Source organism: Oxyura jamaicensis, chromosome 6 (assembly GCF_011077185.1).
Source record: "Oxyura jamaicensis isolate SHBP4307 breed ruddy duck chromosome 6, BPBGC_Ojam_1.0, whole genome shotgun sequence".
Lineage (NCBI taxonomy): Eukaryota > Metazoa > Chordata > Aves > Anseriformes > Anatidae > Oxyura > Oxyura jamaicensis.
Window position 1 is genome coordinate 861,452 of NC_048898.1, and position 14,757 is coordinate 876,208.

General features: G+C 43.1%; 1 protein-coding gene across 2 annotated transcripts in view; it reads left to right on the forward strand.

The window, feature by feature from the left end:
• Window positions 1-14,757, forward strand: part of PRKG1 (protein kinase cGMP-dependent 1) — a 466,513-nt gene that overhangs the window by 141,932 nt on the left and 309,824 nt on the right. The window lies entirely within an intron of this gene.

A 14,757-nucleotide genomic window follows, 5' to 3' on the forward strand; every position in this document is an offset into this window, starting at 1 on the left:
GGGCTCCTCAGCTGTGGAGGGAGGTGTCTGTGCATGTTCTCACAGTCATCACCGAGATTTGTTTCCAGCTTGGTGCTGCCATTTGCTTTTGCTCTGCTCTTCATGCGTGGAGGATACTGAATCAAGCTGTCCTGTGTCAAGCAGTACACATTTCTCCTGGGTGCAGGGCATGGAGGGCTCCCTTGGCTGTAGGACGCAGGGGCATCTGCATGAGGCACGAGGCCTTGCTGGTCTGTGTTGCAGGAGGGGAGTAGGGTGTCTAGCTGCTATTCACTCTAAGCCATTCTACCTGGCAGAAGATCTCAACCAGAGTTGCTGAGAGGCAGCTTTATAAGGTAATTTTTTTTTTCTTTTAAATTTTATTTTTAACACAACCTAGTTTGCAAAGGCTGAAGGTCAAAGATGGGTCAACCATTTAAGGACTGTGGAATCATTTTCTCTTTCAAAAGGGGAAATTATGTTAGAGGAGGAGGAGGCATTCAATCATGAGATCATAAGGTGAAGAGGGCTTACACATCCAGAGCGTAACAAATTGAATTGTGACTTTAAGGAGCACAGCTTCATCCCACAGGTGAGCTTGGAGTACTCTCACTGTGCTTCTCTATGAGATAATTTACACCATATTGATGACAAATATAACATGCTAGAGAAACTCATAATCATCCTCTGTATTCATGGCTCTGGAGTGTTGTGCAAGATAGTTTTTGATCCACTAGTGTTCAATATAACATGATATACTCATTATTAAAAACCTGAAGAAGTGTCAGGGCAATTATGGGTTGTAGGAGGAAGGCAGTCACTTAGAGAAGTTGTAGAAAAAAGCTTTATTCAAACCGCTCAATGGAAGGGAAATTAATATATCCTCTTGGGAAATAAATGGGAGTTAGTCCTTGAAAATACAATAGCATTCCTGTGAATAGGAGTAAATAACCTCCCTCGGAGTGAAATCTGTGTCAAAGTCCAGTGATGGGGTCCTATTTAGTTTTTTCTCCTCCTCTCATCTCCCTCTGCACACACTGAGCAAAAGCAGGAAGAAAATGAGATATGTGGGTGGTTCTGTGTTTCTTCTGCTTCTTTTCAGAACCCCTTGTCCATAACCTTTCTAGCTCTTTTGTGCATCCTCTTCCTTAAGAAATGCTGCTCTCTGCAAGTTTAATCCTCAGTCTGGTGTGAGCTTCTCTGATTAATGCCATCCTGTGTATTCACCCAGAGCTCTCAGCACTTCTGTGCATTATGCATGAATTAGGGCTTGGCTCTCCCTAGTGGTCTGAATCTGCTGCCCAAAGCGTGCTCTGGGCTCTGCACATCACATTCTTGCTGGGATGCATGCAGACCCTGTGGCACGAGGGGCTGAGGTGCTCTCCAGCCCTGGCAAACCCATGGGGCAGAGCCAATGTGCTGCCATGTGCCAAAGCTGCTGCTTTGCTTGCCAGGGAGGGTAGAAAGTGTTTCTGAAGAAACCTGTGCGCCTCTCTCTGAAGGAGGATTGCTGCTTTAAAGTGCCATTTCAAACAGTTGCATGGGAAGAGTGCTCCGTTTCGTGTGATGCCTTCCAACAAACACATTTAGTGAGGTTTGTGAGAAGTTTCAAGTGGGAGAAAGGAATTACAGCCTAGGGGTGAGTGTTTGCATCCATGCTGGGGAGAACAGCGCGCAGCCTTTTCTTCCCCACTGATGGGAGCAGATGGATTTGGTGCTGGCAGAGCTGCTGGGTTTCTCTCCAGGACCCCAAGGAAGGGGCTTCTCCGTGCCCCTGCTCCCACCCCAGAAGTCTGCATGGGGAAATGAGAGGGGTGTTACTTTGCATTTTGATGAAACAGAGGACGACTCCTGGGGACATTGCTGCAGTGAGCTTTGAAATACTCCAGCTAAGCTTGTGGTTTCTTGTTGTGATGGAGGGGAAGGCAGGTACCTGGGAGCCAGGAAGCTTTTAGGCAGGAACAAGTGTAAGCAGTAAAACAGGATTTTAGTTGCCATCCTGATCTTGTTGGCCTGTGTATTAGCACTAGATCTGTTTAGCTTCAATGTTAGTCCATTATGCTCATCTTGTATGGCCCTTATTGTTTGGGTAGGAATGCCTGACCTTCCTCCTGGCTTGCTATGGAAAACTTGTTTCATCGCCCTGTATAGCATGAAGCTGCTGACCATGAGCTAAAAAATTGTGTGTAGGCAGATAATCAGATGCTCTGCTCCGGTTTCTGAAACTGCATGCCCAAGAGAGCAGTATCAGATACGCATATTTTTTTCTTCCACAGTCAAGAGACTGGCAACAGAACACAAGCAAAATGGGATTTGCCAGTCTATATCACCTTGTGAGTTAATGTTGGTGCAGTGATTCTTGCTTCTCTCTGATGTCTGCAGGCAGTAATAAATCACATCTGACCGAGTTGAGTCAACGTGCTGATTTGCAAACCTGAAGTAACATCTAATAAAAGTCTACACTTCAGATTTTTAAAGAGTAGCTGTTGGATTAACCTGGACTAGTGCAGATTGTGGCTGTTGTAGGTGAACTGAAGCTTGCTACTTGAAAGTTCAGTGTATACTTTATGTATGCAGAACTAATTAAAACTCAATTTGCTCCTGTTTCCAGAAGAGATTTCAAATACATTTGACTGAGAAATCATGTCTCTCTATACTACAAGGTGTTTCTCATCTTGTAATTTTCCCATTTGTCACCTTTGATTTTAAACAAGAGCTCGTAACACAAAGCAATCTTTTTCTCTAGCAGTGATCACCCAGCAAGCCTCATGAGAATAAATGATTATTCTCACTTTGACATTTCAAGGAGGTGGTACCCGCTATTTATGAAATGTCTCTGGTATCCTCACAGCCCTTTCTGGTCGGCTGTCTGTGGAGGAGAATAAACGTTATTGTCATGTCTGCACTGCATGAGCAGCCCCGCTTAGTCTGAGCTACGTCGCGTAGGGTATCTTTTCCCAGAAATGCTGCTACCCCCTGTCCTAAGCTTATTTTTGCAAAATGTGGTGTAGTAGTTTTATATGCATGCTTCTTCCCCTTTCTTGGCACAGTTCAGAAATCCTGAGCCACCTCGTGAACAGAGCTACATCTGTGGTGAGCACAGAGGTGCGTTTCAGAGGGCATCTTTGCTTATCTGGTGGGGGTTTTGCAGTCCTGGATTCTTCTAGACCAAAAGGAGGGTGAAGAAAAATGCTGGTGAAAGAAAGACTGAAAGAAGGGTTTTCAAGAACTTACATCTGGCCTGCAGAAAGAGGGCCAGTCTGTTGGGCTTTCCCAAGAAGCCAGACAAGCAGACTGGCCCTTTCTGTATTAAAAGTCTGTCTTATCTAATTTCAGTTTTATTTTGAAAACAAGAGGCTAGGTATTTCTTTAGAGGTGCCACTTGACAAAAGCTAAGTTCGAGGTGGCAGTGCCCTGGTTTTGGTGCCTTTTTGGACTAATGTGCTGCTCTGGCTCGAGCCTACAAACACCTTTGCTCTTGTATGAACAAATTCTATGTATTGTGAACATACAGCTGCATGTGAGGAGGGGAGGAAGAATGAGACTTCTCATTTAGATGCAGCCCAGGTTGTTTGCCTCAGGCATGCCACCTCGATTCTCCAATGATACATGTGATTTGGTAAAGATCCCGGGTGCTAAATTCACCTTTTCTTCGTCTCAGGCTACCGCCTGTTTTTTCTGTATTCAGTGTCTCTTACTTTCCTCCTGCATTTTATTCCGTAAGCCAAACATCCTGCCACAGCTCATAGCCCCTGTATTTTTTCCGAACTGCTGACTGCTCAGTGTCTTCCAGAAGAGCCCCTTGGTCCCAGTGGAGGTGCCAGGTGCTGCCTGGGGCCAGGCATTGGTGTGTGGCCTTTGGGGAAGCGCGGCTCCAGCTTCAAGCTGGTTCTCCAGGAGCCAGGAGGATGGAGCTGGTTGTGTCAGCTGAAGAGCTCTGGAGAGCTGTCAAGCGTTATACTTGTTTGTGGTATGAAGGGAGATTGCATTTTGGACGTGGTGCTGGGCAAAGAGGAGAGCAAAAGCTATTAAACGAATGCAAGTTGTTAGTACATGTCCTGCACAAGTTTGTTTTGACATCTGAATCCTCTGGTTGGGGGAACAGTCTCTGAGGAGTTGGCAATTTGGTTGCTTCTGACACTCTGTATTTTTGATTCTCTTCTTGATTGTTTCGGATGGTTTTTGACATGCTTGGCATTTTTCATAAGATCTGTGCTGAGCCAGTGATGCTATTTTCCCTTCTCTCTAGCAGAAAAAAGTCACAAACTGCCCTTCCTTCACACACACGATGCTTTTAAGGTCTCAAATCAGAGTTAGGAGCTTTTTCAGGGCAAAGCAGACTAAGTAACACGCTAAAAAGTGGTGTTCACCTCCCTGTGTGGCTGCAGTGTGGATACTGGAAGGGAAGCCTCCTGCCAACCTTGCTGCGGTTAGAGGATTAGGTGGCTTTGTTTTCAGCAGATGTTCCTGCCTTAGATGACTGGAAAGTCATGTTACTCCTCCCTGCAAAGAGCTCTCATACCAACTGGAGGTGTAGCAGGGGTGCGGCAGGAGGAGCTTGTTGCCTCATGACCTTCTGCAAAGGAACACCTTGCTTTTCTGAGGCTGGGCATGTGTCTGGCCGCTGGGAAGGGCTGGAGACTGGCTCCAAAGAAAACTGAACCAGGGGTGCTGCTTCTCTGGTTTTCCAGCTTGGAAGCTTCAGGTAACTGGTTAAGGTTCTTCATTCTGTGCTGGAGGTGCTTGGGAATCTAGCAGAACCTCGCTTGCTGGAGAAGTATTTTGGGTAAATGGAGAATGATTTTGTTTTCCAAAAAAAAAAAGAAAAAAAAATTGTTCACTTTTTGAGGCTATGGCCAGCCTCTTTGGGCCAGAAGAGCTTCTCATCCAGGATTTCCCTCGAGTAATTTTTATTTGGCAAAGAGTGCTCTCCATTTGGAGCTATATGTGTTTGGCAGTCAACTGCATTGTATGTTCCAAACCATATTCACAGTGTATTTATACGTGGGTAGACACATATATGATAGTGTAAAATACTACCGGTGTGTAAATCTTTATCAATTTTAGCCTTTTCTTATTTCTTTGGATTTCCAATTTCTGTATGAAGAGCCTCTCTCATTTTTTTTTTAACGCATCTGTTCTTTTATCGTTGCGTTTCAAGCACATGGTTATCACGGGTAGAAAGGGAGTGATGCTTTTGCTGCTCAAAAGGATCTCAGCCTTTGGTTTTGTTCTGTTGTGTTTAATGAGAGGTTGCAGTGATTGCTTGTCCTGCTATCACTTATCACAGCACATACCAAGTGGGGTTTTCATTTTAATTAAAAGAATAAATTAAAATTGATTGGTCAGTTCCGATGTTAAAGCTATAAACCCGTAGAACATTTTTATTTTTTATTTTTGGATAGCATTTTGAAATACTTCCAGAATATTTTGTAAAGCCAGGAAATGAAAGCCAGAGCTCTTAAGAGCCAGGGAGGAGTGTTGCAACTTGAAAATGAACTTGGATAGCATAATCCAACAGCAGGTGAACAAAATAAGCCTTTTCTCAGCGTATTCAACAGAAAACATTTCAGTGTTTTAAGACAGATGAAGTTAAGTAAGTGTCTTAGAAGGCCTGGAAGAAAGAAACCTGGATTTCTCAGCATTAAAATACGTCAGTAACAAAAGTGTTGTTATGGAAACCCTGAAGATGAGCACCAAGTGCCTTGGCTGTGGCTCTGTTGGTTTTTTTGTACTGTCGGGAGAGTGGGGCTGGCTGTGGGGCCAGCCCTCACCCTGTCTCCCAGCGTTCCTTGAAAAGTATTCAGTGGTTTATCTGATGATAAATACAAAACTCTTCCATTCTCTTTGCTGATCGCCTTATCCCACAGGTAGCTTCCAGATGACCCGCGCGCATCTCCATGCCTTCCCTGCTTGGGTTCCCCAAAAAGCAGAAGCCTAAGCATGGAGCAGCCCGTGGCTGCGGGTCTTTGAGGAAAGGTTGGACGTTGTGCCCAGGGACGTGTCTTAGTGGGTGATATTGGTGGCAGGGGGATGGTTGGGCCAGATGATCTTGGAGGTCTTTTCCAACCTTAATGATTCCATGATCGGTCGCTTGCTAATTTTTCAGTAGGCCCTCCAGCAGAGGGGGGAAACTAGGATCAGTGCAGCATAGACAAGGAATTCATTCCTGCCTTCAGCAGAGCTGTCACGGACAGAAAGTGCCTGCTAATTATATGGGTCCAGATGATAAGGCTCGAGTCCTCAAAAGACACCTGTGTGGCTCTGGTGTGCACTTCCTTGGTACTTCTCTGCAGTTACCATCGCAAATCCATCCCCAGTAAACATTTCCCAGCTGTATTTCTCGATTCTTCCTTGCTTTTTTTCCCTTTTCTTTTTTAAACACCTGAATAATGCTGTACAGAATGTCGCACAGAGGATAAAATTTGATTTGACTTTATAACTTTATTTTTTACTTTTTCTCCCCAACAGCTAAATTTCTCCTCAAATCCTTGTTATCCCTTTCAGCCAACTCACACCCTGTTTTGAGAGAAGCTTCCCTAGCAGGTTTATTTCACTTTCCTATAGAGTTTAAGTCTTACAGCCTCATTGCAAACAAATTCACTATAAAGTGCTTGCCTATGCAAGTTGCAAAATTGTACATGTACACCTTTAGACTAAAACTGACAGAAGTGATTTATGAAGTCATAGAATAGCTGAGGTCGGAAGGGACTTTAGGAGGCGACCTATCCATCCACCCACACGTATGTATTCCACTAGTAAGGATCTTGGAATTTAAACTTGCGAAGATGTATATCTACATAGGTCAATATTTTTAACTGTTTTGTATGGTATTTGAGGATGTACATCTCCACTTGGGAGTGGGGCCTCTGCCATTAATGTGTTCTGTCATGGTTATAATTAAAATGATACTAACAGGAAAACAAACAAGCAAAAAAACTCCTGAACAAAAAACAGTGTTGTAGATCCTTCCAGACACAAGCTGCACGGCTGGAAGTGGCAGATACCCATTCAGTCTGCTTTGGCTTCACTATTTTCTTGGGAAGGTCACAAAGGAAATGGTTGAGAATCCCATCTCGCACATGGGGAGCATTTCTTCTGGGAAGATCTGTTAGCAGCCAGGCGATGCTGACCCTCGGGGCAGCTTGGCTGTTCCACTCCCAAGCACTCAGCAACCCCATCTGCATTTATTTGGCTTATTTTCCCTCTGCCCTGCCATGCTTTAATGTCTCTCCTTGCTCTGCGTACCTATTCCTCTCTCTGCTGGGTAAGCTGTGTGCTATTCGTGCTTGGCTTCACTTTTGTGTCTTCCTCTCATCTAGGTTTTAATTCCTGCCTGCAGCCCAGGGGAAGTTTCTTTATCCTTTTTTTTCAGATGCTCACAATCCTCCAAGCTCCTCTCTGCCCTTAGGACACTTGGCACAGATTTTGGTGATCACCTCCTTTATTTCCATTCCCTGTTTTTCAAAACCATTCCTGCAGTCAGGGTAGAAACCGGGATGGAGATCTGCTCCTAAAGGTAATCCTTTCTCTAGAGTAAACCTGGAGTTAAATCCAAGGTGGGCTGCTGCTACTTGCTGCTCTGGGCCTCTGAGGTTGCACCCAGTGAAGGAAGCTCTCCCGGCTGAAAAAGCTGACTGAAGATACGCTTTGACTGCTGGCACCAGGTCAGGGAGTCTAACTCATCATGTCTTGCTTCATTTGCATTGTCCCCGTTAGATTTTATCTCCCTGTTAGGCTTTATCCATCAAACAGAAGGAGATAGGGCTTGTTGTAAGGGTGTTGCAGACCAGAATCCGCAGGGCTGGTAGGCTCAACGCCATCGCTGGTCTGCAAAACTTGAAGAAGCTGAGCTTCAAACTGCTGCTGCAGATGGCAGTTCAAAATGAAATAGTCCTGAGGAATGTCATCAGAAATCGTTTAGTGTTTTCCAGGGAGGAATCTAAGGAAAAATTACATTTTTCTCTTTATTTCAAACAGTCTTGCTGCAGATTGCAATGTTGCCATTGTGCATTGCATTGCATCGAACACGACTCCAAGTCAGCAGAGCTGGGCTTTGAATATACGAAGTGGGTGGCGATAAGTATTGTTGGAATAAATTAAATTAAATTCTAAATTGAGTCTTGCCTGTTGGGCACTTTGGAGCGGCAAATGTTGCTCTGTAATGGGATAACTCCTGTCTCATCTCAGGCTCGGTTCTTGAAATATTTTCACTATTGTTGAGGAAAATCTACAGATCCATGGTGATAATTCCTAAAGAAAACTAACCAGAAATAATTACTATTCTGCCTTCAGAGCAGAGCTTGAACAGCATCCAATAAACAAAGCTGTGTGGAACAGCACGGATGAAGCAAAATACTGTACAGTGATTCAGGAATTCTGCATTGAATCAAGTGGGACCCCCCCCCCCCCCCCGCCCCTCTTCTTTTTGACTTGCCTGACAAAATCTGTACCATAATGTATATGTACCTGCTGGTGAGCTCATGCTGGACTCTGTGTCATTATTGTCCTGATTTCTGCAATCTAATATGTTCTTATTTTTAAATTTGCATGTACCTACAGGGGAAAAATAGGGTCCTCCCAAGAGGATTTTCCTTTTTTTTTTTTTTTTTTGAGGGTCTAGGTTCTAAAGAGAGACCAATAAATTAAAAACCGATAGAACTGATAACTCTTACCCATGTCTTAAAGGCATTGCTAAGATAGGCAATTGAAAATAAAGCAAAGCATTAGGTCTTCCAAACAACAGCTCTTTATACCCAGGAGGAGAAATGGAGGAATGCAGAGACAGAGGAAGGGAGAGCCAATAACACATAGCACGAGAAATTTGCCCATTAGATAAATTACACGCAGGGTGACAAATTCCTCAAGTCAGCTTAATCGGTTTTCCTCTGCACCCGGAAAGAGAAAATGACCATTTAATTATTGGGAGAAAAAATTATCTTACTAATTGAGGGAGTCGCATTAGTGCAATTTGTTTATAGTTCAATCTATTTGAGGAATGTGGATGCAGTTGAGCCAAAGATGTTATTTAGTGTTTAATTGGATGGACCCAATGCGACAAAGAACCAAATGTCCTCATCAAAACAAAACCAGCCCGTGGGCCCTGCTCGTTGTTGCACGGGAACGCATGGGGTGTTGGCATGTTCGGTCAAAATTGAGCCTGCTTTTCCTACCTGCTCCATCTGTCTGTGTTTTACTTTTCCGTGCTTCCAAAGACCCCCGTGTCTCTTCATGTCCAAGGGACGTGATGAGCATTTTCCATGTGCAGCCTGTTTCTGAGGAAATACTTGTAGCGTTTGCTTAGAGGCAGCCCGGAGGCACAAGCTGTGCGCAGTGGGACCTGCGCCTTTTGTTCTGCGGGGCAGTGATGCCAGGGGGCTGGGGAGCAGGGCTTTAAGAAAAAAAGTGATGGATTTATGTTAAGTATGGTTAGTGTTTGTCATTGGGAAATGCAGTGCTCTACAACCACCATGGTTAAGACATGCGGCAGTGTTGGCACCCCCCCTCCTCCCCCGAATAACGAAGACCGTTTTTGGTCTGTGTTTTGAAACAAACAAAAACATTAACAAATCTTCATTAGCCCGCATCTGATGTAAACTAGCCACTTAGCAATTAGAGTTTTAATTGCTCCACAATTAAATTTGTGATTACAATGCAATTAGGATTCGGAGTTTAATTTACGAAAGCATTGCTCTGGTCTGGAGTCAGAGGGGGCCGGGAGAGCAAGGGCAGCGGTGCCCGCAGCTTTGGTTGCTTCTCCTTGAGGGCCCATGACTTTTCAATGTCCTAATTCTGTAGGAAGTGGCAGGAATATTCTAGGAGGCAGTGAGAACGGGACCATTTAGCTGCACCCACTCCAAATAATCCTCTGCTGCCCCAGCTGCTTCACAAGCTGCTAAGAGAAGTTGTGCTTTCTGGATGACAAGTGACAAAATGGGAGGAAGGAGGACAAAGTGCTGGGCAGCGTGAACGTTTTACACCCAGGTGGAAGGCGTTCACATAAAAAAATATGCAAAGGGGTAAGGGTAAGGCTTTGGCTTTAATTATCCTAGAGTATCCCTGGGAAAAAATAGAGGATAAAAGAGAAAGGCTGCTGGTCTTTAAATCCAAGGAACGAGGGTACAAAATTACAGGCATAAAAATTGGTTCTGTCAAAGGCGGGACAAGACTGAAATATAAGAGCCTGAAGAAGAAGCAAAGGAGCCTTCTGTATAACTGCAACTTCTGAGCATCTGCCAAAAGCACAATATTTTGAATTATTCACTGATAATGTGATTTCTGGCAGTTCTTTCTGTTGGGAGCAGGCTGGTGGCTTCTAGAGCTCTTGTTGGGTTGCGTGTCCTCATGCTGGCCACCTTCTCACATTTGTTGTGAGATACCCAAATTGGTGGCACCCTTTGGGGTCCATATTTTGACCATATGGGAGTGGAAAGGAATAGGGATTTGGGGGAAACCCAGGGTATGGTCACCAAAATCCAGCTGCCATCCTTTACTCATGGTAAGTCTCTAAAGAAAGCTAAGACAGAGGTTTTGATTTTGTTTTAGGCTCTGTCCACATGGAAAATACTTGTGTTGTCCTGCACTGATACAGAATAGCTTCTTATGGGTGACAGAAAAATACGTAGTTTGGATGCCAACTCTCTGCAAAATCAGCTCAGTTGTAAATTAAATATTGTCATTCAATAGTGCTCCATACTTGGCAGAAACACATTGTTTTCCAGTATTTTCTTCTTGCCTCACATAAAGCATCACCTGCATTATTTAGTATTTGCTTTACAGAGATGTCAAAAGAAGCTGTGCATTTATTTTTATCTCCATTAACCGATCAGTATTGTGTTGCATTTTTTTTGGCTTCTCTATCTGGCTGATACGTGAAAGCAATCAATTTATTTCCTATGTCGAAAGCGCCCCGCATAGGCTACGAGGACAAGCAAAAGGGTGAAATTCCTTCTCTTTATAGCTGTGTCAGACCCTTTATTTCCATGGGAGGTGAATTTGGCTCATGGTCTGGCGAGTTTATTGTTAGGTGCTTAATGTTCCAGATTGCTTAATTACACAGCAGGAGAACAAGATACTTTCTCCAGTGCAATAAATTGTAACTAAACAGCAGGTTTGTTCCTACAGCAGACGGAAGGAGAAGCAGCCACGTTCGCTTGCAGCTGTGTCAAAGATCGAATACCTTTGCTTTTCAATTCCAACCTTCCACAGGCTACATTCCTCCTCAATCTTTCTCTTATGCGCTTTGAAAAGAACCACACACACATACGTGTGCGTATTTTGTTTCTGCAGGGCTTCTTGCCTGTGTTCTCCTGGGGACGGCATTTGGCCATGGCCGGTGGCTCAGAGGCTGAGCACGGCCCTAAGCACAGCCTCATGTCACCAGCGTTTAAGCTCACAAATAAGAAGCAGGCGCTGAAATCAAGATGGCATTTAATTAGCAGAGCTGGTAGCAACAGTTTCGAAACAACTGCAGAAATTCGTATTCAAACAGCAAGCTTTAATTTTGCTTTGAAAAAGGAGACCTCTGCATTAAGTCATGTCATACTTCAGGAGGAACCAGGCTTTGTATTGGAAAATGCACCCCACGGTGTTGTGTATCCTCTCTGCAATCTTTGCTTTAAATACTCTTATGATGAATAAAACTAGTCTAAATGCAAATTTTCAATGAGTAAATCCTTGTTTCTTAAGACAAACCAACAAACACTTTTCGGGGTTTATAGTTGAATGCCTCTGAACATGAGCAGTTCTCGTGTAGAAATCTGTATTGAATTCATCAAAAGAAATGCTGGTCACTTTTTTTTTTTTTTTTTGACTGATATCCAAACCCAACATCACCTTGGGTCATGGGAAATTTGAACCTTTTGCTTAGTGCCAGTAGCTTTTGGGGGTTGCCATTGGACCAAAACCACACTGAATTTGAGCATTTCCTCCCAGGGGTTTCAAGAAGCTTCTGTTTTTCCGCTCAGCTTGACTTGTAATTGTGCATCAATGTGAGTGAACCATGTGGTTCTTGTTTTTGAGTCTTTATAGGAAAATAAATGGTCTGTGGGAATTTCGTCCGAAGATGGCTCATCAGCACAGCTTGCTCTGGGGAGCAACAGGTGACACCTTGAGCAGTGAGACAGATCTCAAAATGCTTTTGAGTAATGTAATTACTTCTGCTTTACTGCTCAGATTTGCCTGTCTTTTCTATGAAAACGACTCCATGAGCTAAAAGTGAGGGAAACCCCTTCCATTTGCAGGCATTTGTAGTGGAGCTTTTGGCAGAAAAATCCCCATTTCAGCTCTGCAGAAGTTCAGGTCTGTTAAAAAAAGTTAATTCTCCAAAATCATTTAGGAGTGTGTGAGGCACCACTAAAGGTTGCCTTTGTTCATCCTAGAGATAAATATCTGTTTTTGTGCTTCATCTTAGATTGATGCTTATTAATGAACAAAAAAAATCTTAACATTTGTAATGAATTATAATAAACAGTAAATGACTTTTAAAAGGAAGTTAGCCTGTACTAGTAATGGAATATGAGTCTATTTGAAGTTAAAAATAAATCAACAGCCACAAAATGTAATTCCTAGGGTTATTTATTAACCACTAGGTATCTGACTACACATTGTCATGTTTCTCTGATCACTTCTCTTGTGCAAATACTGGCGAGTGTGTTCTTTGTGGAGCTTTTTAGGTACAAGTTGTGTGTTATCAATGTCCTGTGTTAATAAGCAATGTAATGTATCTTTGTGTTCCTTTACCATTGCCATTTTATGGATTGTGTAAGCTTTTCTGCCTTGGCTACAATGTGGGGTTAGAATTTCTCCTTACAACCTGATCCTGGACTCTTCCAGATGTCTCAGCTATTATGTCATTTTGGTGAATTTTGTCCTCAAGCATTAGCTACATGGAATGGTTAGTAGTTGTCTCCAGAGTAATGCAGTCTGTGTTTCTCTCACTTTAATGTCATCTTCACAAATCCTCTGGCGTGTAGGACTGATGTATGGGATGTGTTTTGTTTATGCAGTTAGTTTTCTCACGGCTATCTCTTTTTTTCTGGATTACTATGCATTTAACTTGAAATGTTTAATGTGCTAAAAATAATGCAACTGGATACATTCTGATGGTTTCTGCAGTGGTTTGAAGGCTGAAATTTGGGCTTAAAAATACGTGTACAGTATTGTGTATATATGCATATATATATATACGTATATACGTGTACATGTTTATATTAATATAAATATACACAGACCTGGGGGGCAGCAGGATCCGGGTGGCCTCAAAACACACATGGATGCATTTGACCTGCCCAGAGTTTTCCTAAATCTGTTTTCTTAAGTTCTGGCTGTGAGTCACTTGTGAAATGGTAACAGTTTCATAAATTCAAGATATTTTTTTTCTATTATTTTAATCAGCAAAGCCATGGGATCTATGGCATCAGGCAATGTAAGACCCCAATCCTCCAAAAATGCCTCCGCCATTCACCTCTATGTTACATTACCAACTTTCTTTATTCTGCTATGGAAAAGTATGAAGTTTTCTGTTCAATTTGAGTTCCCTTTTTCTGTGTTTAGTAGGGTTATTGTGTGTAAACTTATTTTACGTGTCCCCCTGGTTTGCTTTTTTTCCTCTGGGCATTGTTTTGGCCAAGCAGCATGGCTCAGCTGGAATCGCTATGCTGGCTTCAAGGGCCACCGAGAGCATGGGGTCATAAATTTATGAACAGGTATGAGGGCTGCCAGGATTGTATTTTAGAGCATATAAATTATATAGAAGTTGGTTCTTTTCTGTGATGAGTACCTCCAGATTCCCTCAGCTGGAGACAGAGCCACGTAGCCCCATAGCAAACTGGAGCAATATATTTTTGCAGGTGTTCCTGGCCACCTTTGGTCTCTGTCATACAAATACAGGTACTCCTCTGGACCCAGAGGGCTCTGAGCTCCCTGCTTGCTGACTACACACCCCTTGCAAGCCACTCAGTGATGTGCTGGGGGCTGCTGTAGGAGTGAGAAGTGGCAGGATGCCTTAACGACCTTCTTCCCAGTTTGGGGAGCGGAGAGCCTTTGTACAGGAATTCTCATTTTTCTGTCTTGCGCTGTTTTGTTATAGCCTAGATGGTGCTGATAAGTGTGATAACCCATGTGTGTGCTCTGCTTGTTCGTTGTCCCATTGCCCATGCACGCACAAAGGTGATGGCAGGGCTGTTTTCATGGCATTCCTTTCTCCTGGCGCTTCTTCCTCAAATGTCCTTTGAAAACCACAAATTGGCCCTGAGATGCTTTCTTCCCATTCAACCTCTGCTTTTAAATCCCCCTCACACATCTCCCCTCCACGTGGTATTGGTGAGCAGATAAAACAGACGTGCTCTTCTGAGGTGAAATGTTCAAAAAGGAAAGGTTCAGTAGGATGTGAATTAAATAATGGCCATGGGTTATAGTAATTTTCCTTTTGATAATAGCTGTGTTATTCATGGATGGTTGTTCTTGGGGATTAGTTTCTTGGTGAAAATGAGCAAAATTGCTCCATGGCTTTCATGTGTGGTGTTACAGACCTAAATTTTTTCCTTTTTTAATACAAGAAAAGGAGAAAATTTCACCTGTAAGTGCAATATATGAAGTAAAGTTCACAATGAGCTTAGTATACTGCAAAGTATTGTCTGACAGACAGACTTTCTAAGAAAACTGAAGTGTTGAAAGGTTATATATGCAAGGTTTTTTACAGCTTTTGTGAGTTTATATGTGAGTTTAATTTGTTTTCAAGTTGTATGAGTCTTGTATTTGTATTCACAGTATAATTGA